The sequence below is a fragment of the Electrophorus electricus genome, chromosome 21, assembly GCF_041902795.1.
Source record: "Electrophorus electricus isolate QZ-2024a chromosome 21, ASM4190279v1, whole genome shotgun sequence".
NCBI lineage: Eukaryota > Metazoa > Chordata > Actinopteri > Gymnotiformes > Gymnotidae > Electrophorus > Electrophorus electricus.
Genome location: NC_137517.1, coordinates 12819327 through 12838003, shown reverse-complemented (window position 1 = coordinate 12838003; position 18677 = coordinate 12819327). Strand labels below are relative to the sequence as shown.

At 40.1% G+C, this 18677-nt stretch overlaps 1 pseudogene; it reads right to left on the bottom strand.

The window, feature by feature from the left end:
* The window catches only part of LOC145652840 (NACHT, LRR and PYD domains-containing protein 12-like), a 362627-nt pseudogene extending 349098 nt beyond the window's left edge, over positions 1 to 13529 (bottom strand).
* Positions 13530 to 18677: the final 5148 nt, after the last annotated feature.

Below are 18677 nucleotides of genomic sequence, written 5' to 3'. Positions count from 1 at the left end.
GCTGTTATAGTCACTCACATGCCGATGATTAGTTAACATGCTACCTTAAACTTCAACCTAGATTTTGGTGTTTTTTCTCCTCCTGTAATGGTACATTGAAACTGATTAGATTTCTTTGGCTAAAGCAATGTCTTCATTAAGGCCCATTTCATGTGAACTTGTTTCTTTCTTTTTCTTAACTAAATCTGGCAGACAACCTTAATAATCATTCCTTTTACACTTTGACCAGGTGGCTAAATTCACTAGGTTAGCTAGCTACCCTGAATCATCAAGAATTGATTCAGCAAACAATCAGGATAGATTTTCATTTCGTTTTGATTCAAACATGTCAGGACAAAATAGCTAAGTAAAGGAAATAGCTAGGTTAGGTAGTTAACCACTCAAAGTAGCTTACTTTAGGTAGATATTGGTCAAAATGCACTCTTAACTAGTTACACTAGCTAGCAGCTGTGATTATGCTGTGATAAACAAATATTGACAATCATAGATTTTAGATTCCTCAAAACAACTATTCTATATTTTGTTGACATCTTTGCATGTTCTGGGTCTTCATTTTTACATATGCAGAGCACTAGTGCAGTGAGGAACAAAGTGCATCAAAAATTCTGGTTGTGCATAAGTAACCGGCTAAGGTTTTAGGATTTGACTTTTAAGACAAACAGAAATTTTGATGCAGACAAGAGAGGCATGTCTTGTTTTTGAGAGGCAAATTCTTGCTCTTTTAGAAAGATTCTTGTATATTATTGGTATTACAGCTTTTTTGATGTACAGCAATAACAAAGACCTATTAATGAATAACCAGCTAGAATTTGCTTTAAAATGTAATTTGCTTTGAATAAGAGCGCCTGCCAAATGCTGTAAATCTTAAGATCTGTTCTTGGAATGTATCCTGGACACTGATGTAAACTATCAAAAAATTTATCAGGATATTCTGCTTTGTTCAGTATTGAAGTGTCTGCAAATTGTTTTTAACTTATTAGTTGCCAAAAAAATAAATAAACAAAAATAAAAAATGGAAAGACACACTGCAGCATGTAGGAGCATCTTTAATGGGTATGTTATTATTTATTCCAGCTCTGAACCCACATATTTAACCAAGCATGGAAAACTGCATAAAGGAAAGCAAGGCAGAACAGACTGAAAACTTTCAAAATATGCCAACATTCAGGCAAGCTTTCGAAAGAGAAACTGTCACATACAGTGATACGTTGAGCCAGTGCATAATGCAAGAAAGAGTGAGATAACTGGGATTAACAAATGTCTACAAAAATGAATGTAAAACTTCACATTTGAAGCTTTGAAAAGCTAATACGATTAAAGACAGCTCCATATAGCATGATTTTAACAAAATGAAATATAAAGGATAGAAAAACAACAGGAACACACGTGTGAAGTGCCGACACCTTGCGTGTTACGTGAAATGGAACTAACAAGTAAAACCAAAACGATCGTGACAAATAGGATAAAGAAACACTTAGTTTTAATAAACAAACAAACACTGAACAAAATCAAAGACAGACAGCAATACCGGGTAAGCATTTACGGGAAAGGCAGCGTAGACGGCAAACACAGAGGGAGAGCACAAATGAGATGTAAACAAACAAAACAGGAGCAAGGAGCTAGGTGTAACACAGGTTCTTATCACAAACACAATGAAAGACAAACACACTCTAACCAAAACAAAGCGAAACAAAGACCGACGAGAACTAACCAACAACCAAGAGAGACATATTATCAAACACATATCAACGAAGGCACAAGGAGAAACAAAAGCTAACCATAAGCGAGGAGAAACAATAACTTTCAAACAAGATACATAGGAACGTTTTTTTTTTTTATAAGACTATAATCAGGGATACATCAGAAACAGTTGGAGACAAAGGGGAGGAGACAGGCAACCATAGAGAATGACAAAACCCCAGAAGTTACTAGGTTGCCTGGGAAACGGGGAATGCTCCGGTCTGTAGACGTGACAGGCACACAGCATCATGGGAGTCACCTTGCTCCCCTCCACTCTCCTGACTGGATCCCACGTCAAAGATCAGAGCAGATGTCACATATATAAATATACACTGTCATGGCATGGCCCCCTCCTCCTAGACTCCTCGCTGTTTGTTTGACGTCACGTGTGTGTGTCTTCATTGCCACACCCCACCCATGTGTCATACCTGTCTCTGGTTATCTCCCTTGTTAATGTGAGAACTATGACAACAGTAGTCTCCGGTCAGACGTGGATTCCGATCGCTTTATGTACTCTTCAATGAAGGTGAAGGAGTCCCTCCACGAGGATCCCACTTTTGGGGTTGGAAATGGAATCAGGAAACTCCAATGACGATGAGCCCCTTGAGTCTAAGCCTTCACCCAGAGCACTCTCATCAGCAGTCTCATTCAGAAATACCTCACATTATTTTCAGACGTTTCCACTCGTACAACTGTCCTTCAGCATGACATTGATGTTGATTCTCATTCACCCATTAGACAACACCCATATCACACCAATCCCCAGAAATGTACATTGCTAAATCAAGAAACCAAGTATTTGTTAGAAAATCATCTTGCTATCCCTAGTGTTAGTGCCTGGTGTTCCCCATGCTTTCTGGTGCTAAAACCAGATGGCACATACCGCTTCTACACTGACTACAGAAAAATTAATGCAGTTATTGTTTCTGGTTCCTTCCCAATGCCTAGAATGGAGGATTGTGTGGATAAGGTGGGGTTCAGCTAGATTTGTAAGTAAGCTTGATTTACTTTAGGGATATTAGCAAGCTCCATTAACCTCTCATGCATCTGACATTTTGGCATTTGCTACCCCTGACTGTTTTCTACAATAGACGGTAATGCCTTTCAGTCTTAAAATGCCCTTCTACCTTTCAGCGTTTGATGATTATGATTTTAGATGACGTGCCTAACTGTGAAGTCTGTTTGGATGATGTGGTTGTGTATACCAAAACTTGGGAACAACATGTACAGTTGCTTGATCTTGTTTTTAAGAAGCTATTGGATGCCTCCATTGTGCTTAATCTTGAAAAATGTGATTTTGGTAAGAGTGAGGTTGCCTACTTGGGGAAACTGGTGGGTTGTGGTAGTGTGCGTCCTATTGATGCCAAAGTACAAGCAATCAAGTATTTTCCTGCCCCAGAGATGAAAAGACAACTCCGACGCTTTTTGGGCATGGCAGGTTTTTATCGTTGCTTTTGTAGGAACTTCTCTGATGTTGTTTAACCCCTCACAAATTTGCTTTGTGACACCACCCTTTTTGAATGGTCACAACCCTGTCAAGATGCATTTGACTCAGTGAAAGCTGATTCAGCACTCCTGTTCTAGCAACCGCTGATTTTACTCGTCCTTTTACACTTGAGGTAGATGCCAGTGGTAGTGGAGCCGGTGCTGTCCTCCTGCAAGAGGACTCACAAGGTCTAGATCACCCTATTTGTAATTTTTCTAGAAAGTTTGTGAAACATCAGCTGGCCTATAGCACTACTGAGAAGGAGGCCCTTGCGCTCCTCCTAGTGTTACAACATTTTGAGGTGTACCTTGGTGGTCGTCCGGGCCCCATTACCATATACACTGATCACAATCCGCTCGTGTTCTTGCAGAATATGGCTAATGCCAATCAACGCTTAATGCGTTGGTCTCTGATTAAACAAGTGTTTAATATTGACATCAAACATAAAAAGGGTTCAGAAAATGTAGTGGCAGATGCTCTTTCCAGATGTTGACGTTTTGGGCATGTTTTGTTGTTTGTGTATGGGGAGGGGTGTTACGGAAAGGTGTGTGTGTGTGTGTGTGTGTCAGTGAGAGAGGATAATGACTGTGTGTGTGTGTGTGAGAGGATTCTGATGGTATGTGTGTGTGCGCGCGCGTGTGCATGAGGATACTGACTGTGAGTATGATGATATTGAGTGTGTGTGTGTGTGTGTGTGTGTGTGTGTGTGTGAGGATACTGACAGCGTGTGTGAGAGGATACTGACAACATCCTCTCATGCTGTGTGTGTGTGTGTGCTTGCGTGTGAGAGTGAGAGGATATTGACTGTGTGTGTGTCTGTGTGTGCCTGTGTGTATGTGAGAGAGAGAAAGTCAGTAACTCACTGTAGTTTCTCCAGTTTACAGTGTGGATCCTCCAGTAGAGCAGAGAGCTGCTTCACTCCTGAGTCTCCTGGTTTATTGTGGTTCAGATTCAGCTCTCTCAGGTGTGATGAGGGGTTTGACCTCAGAGCTGAAGCCAGAGCAGCACAACCTTGATCTGTAATACTTCAGTTATACAGCCTGTAGAGAGAAGGAGAAATTCCTCACACTTACAGATCAGTATACATACACATGTTGTGATAGTGATGCAGTGATGGTGTGTGTGTATATAGAGAGAATGAGTGAGTGAGTGTGTGAGTGAGTAAATGTGAATCTAATTAATACAGTGATGGAATGTGTGTGTCAGAAAGAGGAAGAGGGTAATAGCAATTATATCTGTGTGAGCCTGAGAGAGCAGCGTTTGTGGGTGCAGCCAGGAGCTCATATTAATAGAAGACGAGAAGCTACTCTTTAACAAAGTTGCTCTTTTAGAGACACACTATGCAAGGCCTTCAATATCAGTTTCAATAATCTTGAACAAGGGAAATGTAAAATATTACCATGTATTCACTGAATAAACATGGATCAAAGATAAATAAATAAAGATTTATTTATTTAGTAAAGACTTGCTTAGTAAACTATGATTATTTTCAGACACAACAGTGACTAGTCAGAGAGAAGACCTGTCATTTCTTTTTTTAAACAGTTTTAAGGGATTGCTTATATTTGCCAGGTGTCACGGTTGGCCGGGCATCCAGAAGGAGGGACACGCCCACTCCTGCTAGGGAGCGCACTACATCCCTGCCTTGTTCCCAGTCCCCTGCCTACTAATCACCTTCACCTGTCCCGTGTTCTCTCTCTCTATTTAAACTCACAGGTCCTGAGAGAAAGCGCTGCACATTAGTGGAACGCCGGACTACTCACTTCCACCCTGTACATCGCTACACAGAGTGTTAGGACTGAGTATCGTTGATAATTTGTTGTGGTTTTTCACGTATTGACAATGCAGAATAAAGAGCACTTTGGCTCAACCTTGCCTTTCGCTTCCTCTGTGCCGCCACCATCACAACAGGTATTTATGTTTTCAGGTTTGTCCATCAGCTGGTTTGAATATGTGGACTATTATGGGTCATATACAGAAGACTGAACCCATTATTCTGAGTTGTAGTCCAAACTCTGGTCTATGTAGTTTTGTTCTCATCTTCCCCCACTGCTGTGCTCATCTTTGTTCTCACTGTCAGCGGGAGGGCAGGAGCAGAGTCCAGCGCTGGTTTGTATAAAATGGGAAAAAGTCTCATTTAAATACGAGGAACAACAACCAGTCCACAGTCCAAAAAGCAAACAGTGTTAACAGGCAAAGGTCAGCACTAGGAAGACCAAACAGCAGACTTTGGTAAAAAGGGCAGACACACAGAAACAGAAACATGTTCAGGAAAAGTGGAAAAAAAAAACAAGACTACTTTGCATACACCAGCTCAGAAATACAACTCAGATGAGTAATTTTCTAAAGTTAGTTACACATTCTCACCTACACTGGGCTACACAACAGAATTTACTCTAATATCTTTGTAATTATAATTAATTCAGGTAAATTTATTATGTTTTACACATGTTACATCTTGGCCTGCATCTGTTTCCATAACTGGCTGTGAAAATGTGAAAGAGAATGTTAATGTGGGTAAAAGAGAGATGGATGTGTGTGTGTGTGTGTGTGTGTGTGTGTGTGTGTGTGTGTAAATTCTTTAGGATTAATGAGTGGTTCAGCTAACACCTTAAATAGTAATTAGGGTACATGATACATTAGTTACAAAGGGGTTTAGGAAACACTTACAAATTAACAAAAGTACCTTATGATGGAGATCATGATGTACTAACACCAGTGCAGTAATGTGTTTATGAATGAAAATACTCACACAGCTTTTCTGGATGCTGTGACCACTGGAAGCAGTCTCAGTAGACATTCCTCTGATGGGTCATATTTACTCAGGTCAAACTCATCCAGCTCCTCTTCTGAGTTCAGCAACACAAACACCAGAGCTGACCACTGAGCTGGAGAGAGACTGGCTCCATGGAGACAATGGTCACCTCCTCTGCTTAGGTATGTCTGGACTTCCTGTACTAGAGAATGATCCTTTAGTTCATTCAGACAGTGGAACAGATTGATGGATTTCTCTGGAGAGGGATTCTCCCTGATCTTCTCCTTGATGTAGTTGACTGTTTCCTCTTTGCTGTGAGAGCTTCTTTTCCTCTGTGTCAGTAGGCCTTGTAAGAGAGTCTGATTGGACTCCAGTGAGAGACCCAGAAGGAAGCGGAGGAAAAGGTCCAGATGTTCATTCTCACTCTGTAAGGCCTTGTCCACTGCATTCATAAGGAAGTCAGACATGGTTGATCTTTAAAGAGACCTTTCTTTTGCTGTTTCAACACATTTTTTTCTTTTTGGAGATGAAGGAGAGATATGCATATAAAGCAGCCAGAAACTCCTGAATGCTCAGATGCACAAAGCTGAACACCTTCCCCAGGTGAAGCCCAGACTCCTCTCTGAAGATTTGGGTACACACTCCTGAGTACAGTGACACTACTTTGACATCAATGCCACACTCTCTTAGGTCTTCCTCATAGAAGATCAGGTTGCCCTTTTCCAGCTGTTGGAAAGCCAGTTTTCCCAGTGCCAGAATTGTCTTTTTAGTCTGTTGAGGATCAGTGTCAGTGTTTCCATGGTACTTTCTATCCTTGTGTTTGATCTGAAAGATCAGAAAGTGTGTGAACATTTGAGTCAGAGTCTTGGGGATCTCTCCACTCTCTGCTTCACCCAACATTCTCTCTAGAACAGTGGCTGCAATCCAACAGAAGACAGGAATGTGACACATGATGTAGAGGCTTCTTGATGACTTCATGTGTGTGATGATTTTGTTGGCCAGGCTCTGATCACTGATTCTCTTCCTGAAGTACTCCTCTTTCTGAGGGTCACTGAACCCTCGTACCTCTGTTACCTGATCAACACACTCAGGAGGGATCTGATTGGCTGCTGCAGGTCGAGAGGTTATCCAGAAGAGAGCAGAGGGAAGCAGATTCCCCTTGATGAGGTTTGTCAGCAGCACATACACCGAGGTCGACTCTGTTACATTCCACAAGTTCTCATTGTTCTGGAAATCTAGAGGAAGTCGACACTCATCCAGACCATCAAAGATGAAAATGACTTTGTAAGCATCACAGTGTATTAATTGTAATTGTTTTGTTTCTGGGAAAAAGTGATGAAGCAGATCCATCAGACTGAACATTTTCTCCTTCATCAAATTCAGCTCCCTAAAAGGAAGTGGAAATATGAAGAGGACGTCCTGATTTGCTCTTCCTTCAGCCCAGTCCAGAATGAACTTCTGAACAGAGACCGTTTTCCCAATTCCAGCAACTCCTTTAGTCAGCACTCTTCTGATGGGTTTGTCTTTAAAGAGGTCATTGCATTTGATGGGTGTCTCCTGTGTTGCTGGTCTCCTGGATGCTGTCTCAATCTGTCTCACCTCGTGTTCATTATTGACCTCCCCACTCCCTCCCTCTGTGATGTAGAGCTGTGTGTAGATCTCATTCAGAAGAGTTGAGCTTCCTTGTTGGGAAATTCCTTCATTAATTCTTTTAAATGTATCCATTAGTTTGTGTTTGAGATTTCGTTGATATTCAGAGAATAGCTCTAATAAACAGAAGAACATGATCACAAATATTTTATTTTCTTGTTATCTTTGATGTTGAAGTTTATCAAAACCATTTATCAAAACCATGAAACACTTTGCACAAACACAGAGGACAAAATTTAGTTATAGTGATACTGTCATCATAAAGCCATGATCCACAGCTCTTACTGGTCTGTAGTGTGTTAGCGAGGTCTATCTGGTTCATGTTCCCCAGCACATGCAGTGTGATCTTCAGCGCCCCCTCTCTGGCACTGCTCTGATCCTCCTCATCCTCCATCTCTCTCTCAGAGCATGCTGGGTAATCTGGACTCAGCAGCTTCTTAAACTTCTTCAGCTCCTTCTTCACCGGAGAGACGACTTTGTGCTCCAGCTCCTGGTTAGGAATAAACAGCAACAGACAATCAAAAAAACACCACCATGTTACAGAGAGAGATCACTACATGATTTTGTTTCATGATGGAGAACATTCTGGCAGTGTTTGGGTAGTTACTTAAAAAAAGTAATGCATTACTCATCACTTATCTAAAATTGTAATGGGATTACTGTACTCATTACTTAATGGAAAAAGTAATCTTATTACTTCTGTTACATCCTAAAACCCAAATATACTAGAAATCACCCCCACACTTACATACCTTGAATATGGACTCCAATTGTTTTCTGTAGGTGAGTTCTGCTTTTTCTCTTTGTACACTGTGGACAAACACAACAGACCTTTATGGAGGAATATGTAGCACATTCATACCTGCACAACACATGATTATACAGACAAGTAGATATTATACAAGATTATATATTATCAACACTTGTGTTTCTGCATTTCATAATAGATCTGTGATGCTGCCTGGTGTGCGGCAGCAGAAAGGATCAGGATGCAGGTGTGAGTGTAGAAACTCAAAAAGGCATTTAATAGAAAGTGAAAGTAAAGCAAATGTGCTAAACACATTCAGCCACAAGAAAACAAAGGTCAACAAACAAGAACAGGAAGACAGGAAACAGGAGAAGTATATACATGGAGGAATCTGGGAAGAGAACAATGCAGAGACTAAGGACAAGTGGCTGAAATGGCAGGTGGAGTTAGGTCAGAAAGTGGCAGGAATGGTGGGTGGAGTTAGGCTGAAAAGTGGCAGGAATGGTGGGAGGAGTTAGGCTGGGGAGTGGCAGGAATGGTGGGAGGAGTTAGGCTGGGGAGTGGCAGGAATGGTGGGAGGAGTTAGGCTGGGTAGTGGCAGGAATGGTGGGTGGAGTTAGGCTGGAGAGTGGCAGGAATGGTAGGTGGAATTAGGCTGGGGAGTGGCAGGAATGGTGGGTGGAGTTAGGCTGGGCAGTGGCAGGAATGGTGGGAGGAGTTAGGCTGGAAAGTGGCCGGAATGGTGGGAGGAGTTAGGCTGGGGCTTTAGCAGGAATGGTGGGTGGAGTTAGGCTGGGGAGTGGCAGGAATGGTGGGAGGAGCAGGGAGAAGGACAACACACAGATGCAACAATAAACAAAGGACGACACGGGAAAGCAAAACAGACAAAAGGGCTCCTTTACAAGATGATTTGTTAGAAAATAAGTACATTTTATTTATAGAGCACATTTACCACAACAGCAATGATCAAAGTGCTGTGGAAAGTTAGGAAAAATATCTTAACAAAAACCTGTGAAATGTAAAACAAAAGGAAATGTGCCATCAAACATAAACATGGACAGAGAAATGAAAATGTCAGAGTAAAAAGAAGTGTTTGAAATCTGCACAAGAGGGAGCAGAGCTGATATTCAGAGAAGGACTGTTCCACAGCCTCAGTGCTGCAACTGAACAGACACAGTCACACTTCAGCTTCAGTCGAGACTGTGGAACAGACACAGTCACACTTCAGCTTCAGTCGAGACTGTGGAACAGACACAGTCACACTTCAGCTTCAGTCGAGACTGTAGAACAGACACAGTCACACTTCAGCTTCAGTCGAGAATGTAGAACAGACACAGTCACACTTCAGCTTCAGTCAAGACTGTGGAACAGACACAGTCACACTTCAGCTTCAGCCGAGATTTTAGAACAGCCAACAGCTGATCTGAACAACTCTGAGTGCCAGTGAGTAGATGACTTGTTCCTAAGCATGAACAAAGAATTTGATTTTGGGAAATTTCTCTGAACTTGTAAAAATTATTCCTAATAACAGAATTGATTTGCTGATCAAATCTGAGCTCTGGATCAAAGATAACACCAAGATTTTTGTATTTCTAGGAATAATACAAGCAGATTAATCAACTGTTACACAAGTGTTAACCCCTCACTATCTATGTTTACATGTACACCCATGATCTTATATTAGTCTACAACTGTCTTACTTAGATATGATCATGTTAATATTACAGTCTGATTGTTATAGTGTGACATAGTGTCTTAGTTGACCTAAGCTTAGGCTGATTAAAACACGTGTTCTAGAATAATATTAGCCAGACTATGTGCACATGTAAACACACACTGATCCACGGACTAAACATTTGTGCTACATTTCTGGCAAAGCCTGATAAACATATTATACATATATTGTACATACATTGTTTTATATATATATATATATATATATATATATATATATATATATAGAGAGAGAGAGAGAGAGAGAGAGAGAGAGAGAGAGAGAGAGAGAGAGAGCGAGAGAGAGAGAGAGATATTTCCTTATGTACCCCTGTTTTTTTCCCTCAGTTTGGACAGAGCACTCTCAAACCATTTCACTGCGAGTTATCTATGTACATGACAAATAAACCAAACTTGAAACTTAAACTGTAATCAAGAGAGTTTGTTTTTGTCTTGTCATTAAAAGAGGAGCTCAGCAATGTTCAGTAACAGCATTACTACTGTAACTAAATCCAGCTCATCTACCTACAGCTTGATCCTGCCCCAACTCCTCTTCTTAAGTGTTCTTCTGCTATTTCTCCCATGTCTTCTCATTAATGCTTCCCTTCGGATTCTGTCCCTACAGCTCTCAAAACCTCAGCTTTAACTGCCATTCTTTATAAAACAGGACTAAATGCTGCACTACTTGATAATTACTGACCCATTTCCAGTCTCCCCTGTCTAATCAGGGTTCCAGCCTCTCAACTGCAATCTTTCTTAAATACTCAGGATCTATTTGAACCTTTCCAATCTGACTTCCATACTATGCACAACACTGAGAGAGCCCTGTTACATGGTTTCAATGATCCCCTTCTCTCTACTGACTCTGGTGCCCTGTGTGTTCTCCTCCTTCTAGATCTTCTAGATAGAAGTGCTGTGTTTGACACAATTAAACCATAACATACTTATCAGCTGCCTCTCAGACATTGGGATTACTAATACAGTTCTTGAATGGTTTATCTCCTATATCTCTAATAGATCACATTTTGTCACACTTGGTAAACACAAATCACACACTGTTATCGTTACCCAAGATGTTCTCTAGGGATCGGTGCCTGGTCCTCTCCTATTTAATCGATATGTTGCCCCTTGGTCAGATTATCCGCAGGCATGGTCTCCGTTTCCACTGTTATGCTGATGACACTCAGATTTATAGTAACACCAAAGGTAACACTACCTTACCACTTCCTGCTTTACTCTCTTGTATCAAAGATCTCAAACAGTGGATGAACATAAACTTCCTAGAGTTAAATCCTTACAAAATAAAATTTTAGTTATTGGTTCTAAATCCATAATCGCTAAATTAACTGATTTTAAACTCAGTCTAGATGGGTCTTGGTCAAATCATCAACTGCATTTTGGAACTTTGGTGTACTCCTTACTCTTTCAACCCCACATCATGTCAATGGTTAAAAATGCCTTTTTTTTTACAGTCACAATATCAGTAGACTTAGGCCCATGCTCTCCAGACAAGGTGCTGAAACTCTGGTTCATGCTTTCATCACATCCCATCTTGATTACTGCAACTCTCTCTTCATTTACATCCCAGAATTCTCTTAGATGTTAAAAAATGTCAGCCCACAACACCCCAATTCTACATCAGTTACACTGGCTCCCTGTCCCTCAACACATTCAGTATAAACTCGTCCTGCTTACATTCAAAGCTCTGCATGGTCTTGCACCTCCCTACTTAGCTGAACTCCTACATCCATACTGCTCCACCCATACACTTAGGTCTTCTGATGCAGGTCTTCTCTCTATCCATAAGTTAAGATTGGTCTCTGTAGGGGCAGATATTTTAGTGTCATGGCCTCAAAACTAAAACTATGGATGAACTGATGGAGCTCATGAAGGGCTTCATAATGAGCTGAGTGAGTTTGATCAGGTGGGATTGGGAGTGAGGAACACTGTGCTAAACCAGGAGATCATCAACTCTCATCAGAACACTCTCCCTCTCTGAAGTGTAAGTGGAGGACTCCATCTTACCTGAGCTCAGGAGAACAGTCACATTCCCTACATCATCCTAACCTGAGCTCAGTAGAACAGTCACATTCCCTACATCATCCTTACCTGAGCTCAGTAGAACAGTCACATTCCCTACATCATGCTTACCTCAGCTCAGTAGAACAATCACATTCCCTACATCATCCTTACCTGAGCTCAGTAGAACAGTCACATTCCCTACATCATCCTTACCTGAGCTCAGTAGAACAATCACATTCCCTACATCATCCTTACCTGAGCTCAGTAGGACACACTCCCTCTCTGAACTGACGTTTAGGGTCCATCGACTTGTCACTCTTCATGGACACACAGCTGGGTTCCGGGGAGTCTGATCTCTTACCCTGTATCAGACTAACATACACAATTAAAAACATATTGTTTTAATGCCAAAATACTAATGTGTGTATAAATGGTGCAAATATAAATTAATATGTATTTATCTCTATCGATGGTCTATCAAGACCGTCACCTCTCATCAGAACACGTTCCCTCTCTGAAGTGTAAGTAGAGGACTCCATCTTACCTGAGCTCTGGAGAACAGTCACATTCCCTACATCATCTTTACCTGAGCTCAGAAGGATACACTCCCTCTCTGAAGTGTAAGCGGAGGACTCACTCTTACCTGAGCTCAGTAGAACAGTCACATTCCCTACGTCATCCTTACCTGAGTTCAGTAGGATACACTCCCTCTCTGAACTGTAATGGAATGTCCATTGACTGGTCACTCTTCATGGATACACTGCTGGGTTCCGGGGAGTCTGATCTCTTACCCTGAATCAGACAAACATACACAATTAAAAAGATATTATTTTAAGGCCAAAATACTAATGTGTGTATAAATGGTGCAAATATAAATTAATATGTATTTATGTCTATCGTTGCGATTTTTATTGAATGTTTTTTAAAGAATTCATACAAAGATGTTGAAAACACTAAATTCGTTATTATGTTTCTTGTTATTTACTAAGTGATCTTCAAGTTGACCAGAGTTATACCAGAGAGCATCTTTACATTACTTTACATTGCATTACGCTGGTCTTAAACTTTCTGAAGATTATACTTATGTTTCATCTTTGTATTGTGCATTGTGTCTCGGTCTCAGTAGAGACAACTGTTTCTGGCAGTATCTGATTTAAGATTGTTACCTGCTGGTACTATTCAAGGGTTTTGTGAATGGATATCAAAGCACTTTTAAGAGGTCTGTGTGGCTAAGAACATCTACTAAATGCAATAAATATAGATTTATTCAGATATCCCAAGTAAATAAGTGCACAAACCTATGCACTGCAAGTATGTTTATTTATGTTCTCTCACCTGTCTCCTTTCTGTGTGTGCTGTTCCCCAGAGACACGTATTTTGGAGGTCATGTCTCCTCCTACAGATTATAGCTGTACACCTGCAAACACGCACATGCAGATTAATAATCAGAACACATATTCAATTACAATATTTACATTTACTGCATATGGCAGACACCCTTGTCCAGAGAGACTTACAGAAGTGATTTGTTGTGTCGCTACAAAAAACATAAATAAAGCACCTTTGTAAGTCGCTCAGGATAAGAGTGTCTGCTAAATTTTATAAATGCAAATGTAAACATCCTCATGTGAGCACAGAGAGGTTAGTGTCAAGATCACTACCAGGCTAAAGCCCTGGCTAAACTGCAAAAGAGGGCAGTAAAGATGTGTTTTTATAATAAGTGCATACTCCAAATCACTGTCACACAAATAAACAGCGCAGAACTTCATAAATTATTAGCTAGATTTACATGCGCACCGTTGGTACAATACTAGTCTGACACTGTTAGTTGAACTAACACACGATCGTATAAAATCACTGTCTTAGCCAGTTCAAAACACGTAGCCGAGTTGGACGTGTAAACATGTTCTGTCAGATCTACTGGTTCACAGTCCGAACTGCAGCCAAGATCTCCGTTTAACGAGTCACGACCAAGACATTCACGCGCTTTAATCAATCACGATCAAGACATTCACGCGCTTTAACGAAGCACGACCAAGACATTCACGCTTTAGCTCGGAATGCGCCTATAAGCGAGACATTACAGTATTTTCTCGCTTAATGTTCTCAAAAGAGAAACAATCATTCATGTTTTTGAAGAGCTTTGGTGTAGACAGGCACCTTTACTAACTTTATAAGTACAAAATATAGTTTATTAAAATGAGCAAATAATGCATAAAGTTTAAACTGTAATCTTACAGCACTAAAACAAACTCAAAAACGTGGGTGTAGTGAACAGTATCACTCCAAAGTGGAAAAGAAGACAGAGGCAGGAAAAATGTGTTCTATAAGTGCATAGTGGGTCACAGACTAACTCAATCACTGTCATACAAAGAAACAGTGTCGAAATATCACTTAATAATATTACTAATAAATATTATAAATATTACTTCTTTAGTTACACTGACATGCACACTATTGGTACAATACTAACCTCACACTGTCAGTCTAATTACGACATGATCGTGTAAACAGCACGGTCTTAGCCTGATAAAACAACTAGTCTACATCTAGTTGGACACCTAAACACTTACTGTTAGATCTACTGGCTCACAGTCCGAGACATTTGTGACACTTCCTGCAGTACGACGCCTGTTCTATTTGCGCAGTTTGTTTCTGCGGAGAGGACAAAATAGAAATATATGAAGTATATAGTGCGTTTATTAGTACTTTTTATACAGTTCATGTAAACATGTTGATTCGGAACAATTTCTTAGATGAGCCTAGAACGACTTTAGTTTGGTTATTCTGAATCAGACGACCTCAGTTCTATTGCTCTATTTCGCGTAAACGAAGACACCTACTGCAACAGAATAGCGGCTAAAAGCTTTACGTTTTCAGACATTAACCTCGTTAATATTCAATTCTGTTAATATTAAATTTAAGAACTTGTTCTTTGAGTAGTATAAGTTCATATAATTCTTGATTGGCAGCTCAGATTCAGATACTCAACGGCTTTGTTTTCTAAAGATATTTGCATTCCGCTTCTTAAAATGGAGCACAAAAATTTCACTTTCGCGTTAAACCGGACTGAACCGGTTTTGTCAAGGATAATTGCTTTTTAGGGGCCGGACTGCTGTGACCAGTCACAACACTTTATCCAACCTTCTGCGGGAGAGAGAAATCAGAGCTACAGTATAGAACTGTATTTAAATAAGACAGAATAGCGTAGAACAGTGACAGTAAATTACCAAAGGATTTTGACTGTGGGAGAATTTTGTTTGTCATGGAGCTTATACAGCACAGCTGTTCTGAGCAGACGTTTACTTAGGTTTTCACACACACACACACACACACACACACACACACACACACACACACACACACACACACACACACACACACACACACACACACAGAGAGAGAGAGACAGGTTATTAGTTTGTGTGTAATACCTATTCTGTGCTCACAAACTCTATATAAAATGACTATTTTTTGTCATTAAGTTTCGTTTCTAGCATATACTCGCCTGAGATGACAGTTCAAACCATTTTGAGTGTTTGAATTAACCATTTTAAAATGGTATCTTGGGTCTCTCCTCTGCTGATCGCCATGTCCAGAGCATATGCCCAGTGATGTAGTGGTATAAGACAGTATGTGAACGTTTAGTTTGTGCCAAGACATGTATCTGAGAAGAAGACGAGCCAAAGACGTTAATCAGGCAGATCTATTTACTAGTAGGTAACATCTAAGGTCAAGGTTATGATGGAGCTGTAGACATAAGTGAATGTTTTAAGGGACTTCAGACAAAAATTCTGAATAAAAGGTCAAAACACGACAAGGGACATAATCTGCATTAATTGGCAAAAGCGCAAAATCAAACATCTGTTTTGTTTTTTGTTTTTTTCACACAGTATTGACGTGTAACTCGCAGCATTCACGGATCTCCTTTGCTCGCATGCAAAATCTACATGTGCTCACTCATATTTGCTCTGCTCTCGCTTACATTTACTTTGCTCTGCTACAAAACTGCTTGCACGTGTTTAGATATATCCTGCTCTTACACAAACTTGCTCTTCTGCACACACAAACACATACTGTACGCTCGCGAATGTTTTTGTGTTCTTGCGCACAAGAACACAATTCTTTAATTTCATTATTATTAACTGTGAATGAAAAGGAAAGTCATTCATGATCATGATACAAATGTTATTATAAAACAGTTAGAACTTTAAAATAATTGCGGCACATTCATATACATAATATTATGTGCCATTTCACAAAACAAAAATATGAATGTATTTAACACATATTGTTCTTATACTGTATAATATGTATGACTGTGGAATTTGCTCAAATAGATAAAGAAATAATATGATTTGAACTTACAGTAATATGCTCTGCTATATAAAGGAAAATTACCAATCTGCTATCATTTAGTGTTAGTAACCAACTTTGGTAGAGTACAAATTCAGTCATTAGCCACATTATTTACCACTAATATCTGTAGCTCTGAAATTGACCACCTTGTGGTTTCCGTTACGTCTCCTTCATGATCATGTTTATCAGAGGCATGACAATGGTTTTACTGCTTGATAAAAGTCAGACACTTAAAGTCAAATTGCCACTGCTGGCGTTACTGCGTCAGCGAACTGTTCCACTAAGACGCATTAATGTAATTATGACATCACAACCTAAGGAAAGTGTAAGTTATTTAAAAGCGTTCCAACACACTAAATACCTACATGCTTTTCTGAAGGAGGACAAGGTGATTTTCAAGGTATAGTCCGACCAGAATTATTGGATATTCTAATAGTTTTCAGCAATAGTATCAATATTACTTGCATTATTTATTATATCATTAAATTAAGTGCGCCGTTAATTATAGAAATATCTAAAATATTTTATATTATCCGTGTATCCCCTGGATTCAGGAACGATCGTGAAAGGCCAAATTAAATCAATAGAGAAACATGATGAGTTTTCCTCAACATGGGAAATTGTTGACCAGGAACAAAACGTGGACACTAAAAGAAATGACGCAGGTATGCAATTTTACTGCCAAGCTGAAAATATAATATTTGTCTGTCTGAACATCCATCCGATCTGTTTGCTCTTTTTTTTAATCCAGACGATATCCGAGCTGCAGAAGGACAACTTTAACCTGCGCATGCGTATATGCTTCCTCAAGTATGAGCGCGGCTCGCAGAAGTGCAGCAGTTGTACAGAACAGATTTACAACGCGGCAGAGGAGCGTTTCCCAGTGGCGACGCAGCAAAACTTAGACGTGAGGAGACCCGAGTCTAGTTTTTGTAATCAGAGCCGGTTAATTGAGCGGACGAGACTGGGGACACTTGTTAATCACACTCCGCACCTAGATAAATGGAGGGCGCTAAAAAAAATCTAAATACAACTTGAAAAGGCAATAAATTGACCTTCTCAAATGCATAAATTATTCTGCCCAAGCCTCTTTATTCTCTTCCTTTTTAGAATAGTTTTAACTGCTACTGCAGTAGCAGGACCAGACACGTGTCTTGAATTGAATTATTTCTTCATTTCACGTAATGCTCTTCATCCACCTGTCAGGAGCTGAGCAGGTGCAGAGAGGAACTGGAGAAGATGGAAGCGCTTTTCCATCAAGAGAAGACGCTCCGCCTACAGCTAGAGAACCAGCTACAAGCCTACACATTACAAGACCCGCCCTCTGAGGATCAGAGCCAATCAGAGGAAACCATTGAAGAGCTGCACAGGTCGGTACAGGCCTATATTTAATTCTGATAAGAAACATTGTTCATGGAAGATTTCCCAGTTAGAAACTCGGGCTGTTTCTCCAGGACAACCACATCAAAACAACAAAATTATTTGACATATTTCCATTTTAAATGCTAATTTCTGACCACTTAAGTTAAACCTTAGGGCCTTCATTAAACAATAATAATCCTTAGCTAGTAAATTGCTGTACTTTAATTATAGAAGAAATTATCCTTAGAAATGCTTTGTTTTTTATTCTTAGCAAAAGACAATTATATTATAGTACCTAGTCCTGAGCTGGCACACACCATTCTAATGTCACAGTGATTTCAGTGGAGTTTCTCCATGTAGTTCCATGTAATTGGAATGTAATTCCAAGATGAATCTGTGTGCAGAGAGTCCATCTCATAGCTCTAAATGAACATGTGAAATAAAATGTAGCCTAATCGAGTGTGTGTGTGATGGCTGTCAGGTACATAGAACAGCTGCAGGGGGAGCTCAAGGCTCAGAACACCATAATCAATCAGCTGAGGAACAGGAGCACCAATCAGAGCAGTGGACACCAGCCTGGCCACGCCCACAACTCCACACTCACCACCCTGAGAGAGGATGACATACGTGTGAGTGTGTATGTGTGTGCAGGTGCATGTTCCTGCATACATGTATGCTTATTAAACTGTTACTTTAAGACACTAAAAACTTTAATGTTTTAATTAGGCTATGAGAATACATTAAAAATTATAAATTGTATACTATATAGGGAAATCCATTTGTACTAAATGTTTAGTATATTTGTACTCTATGTATTCTCTCTCTCGCTATTTAGGATCTGA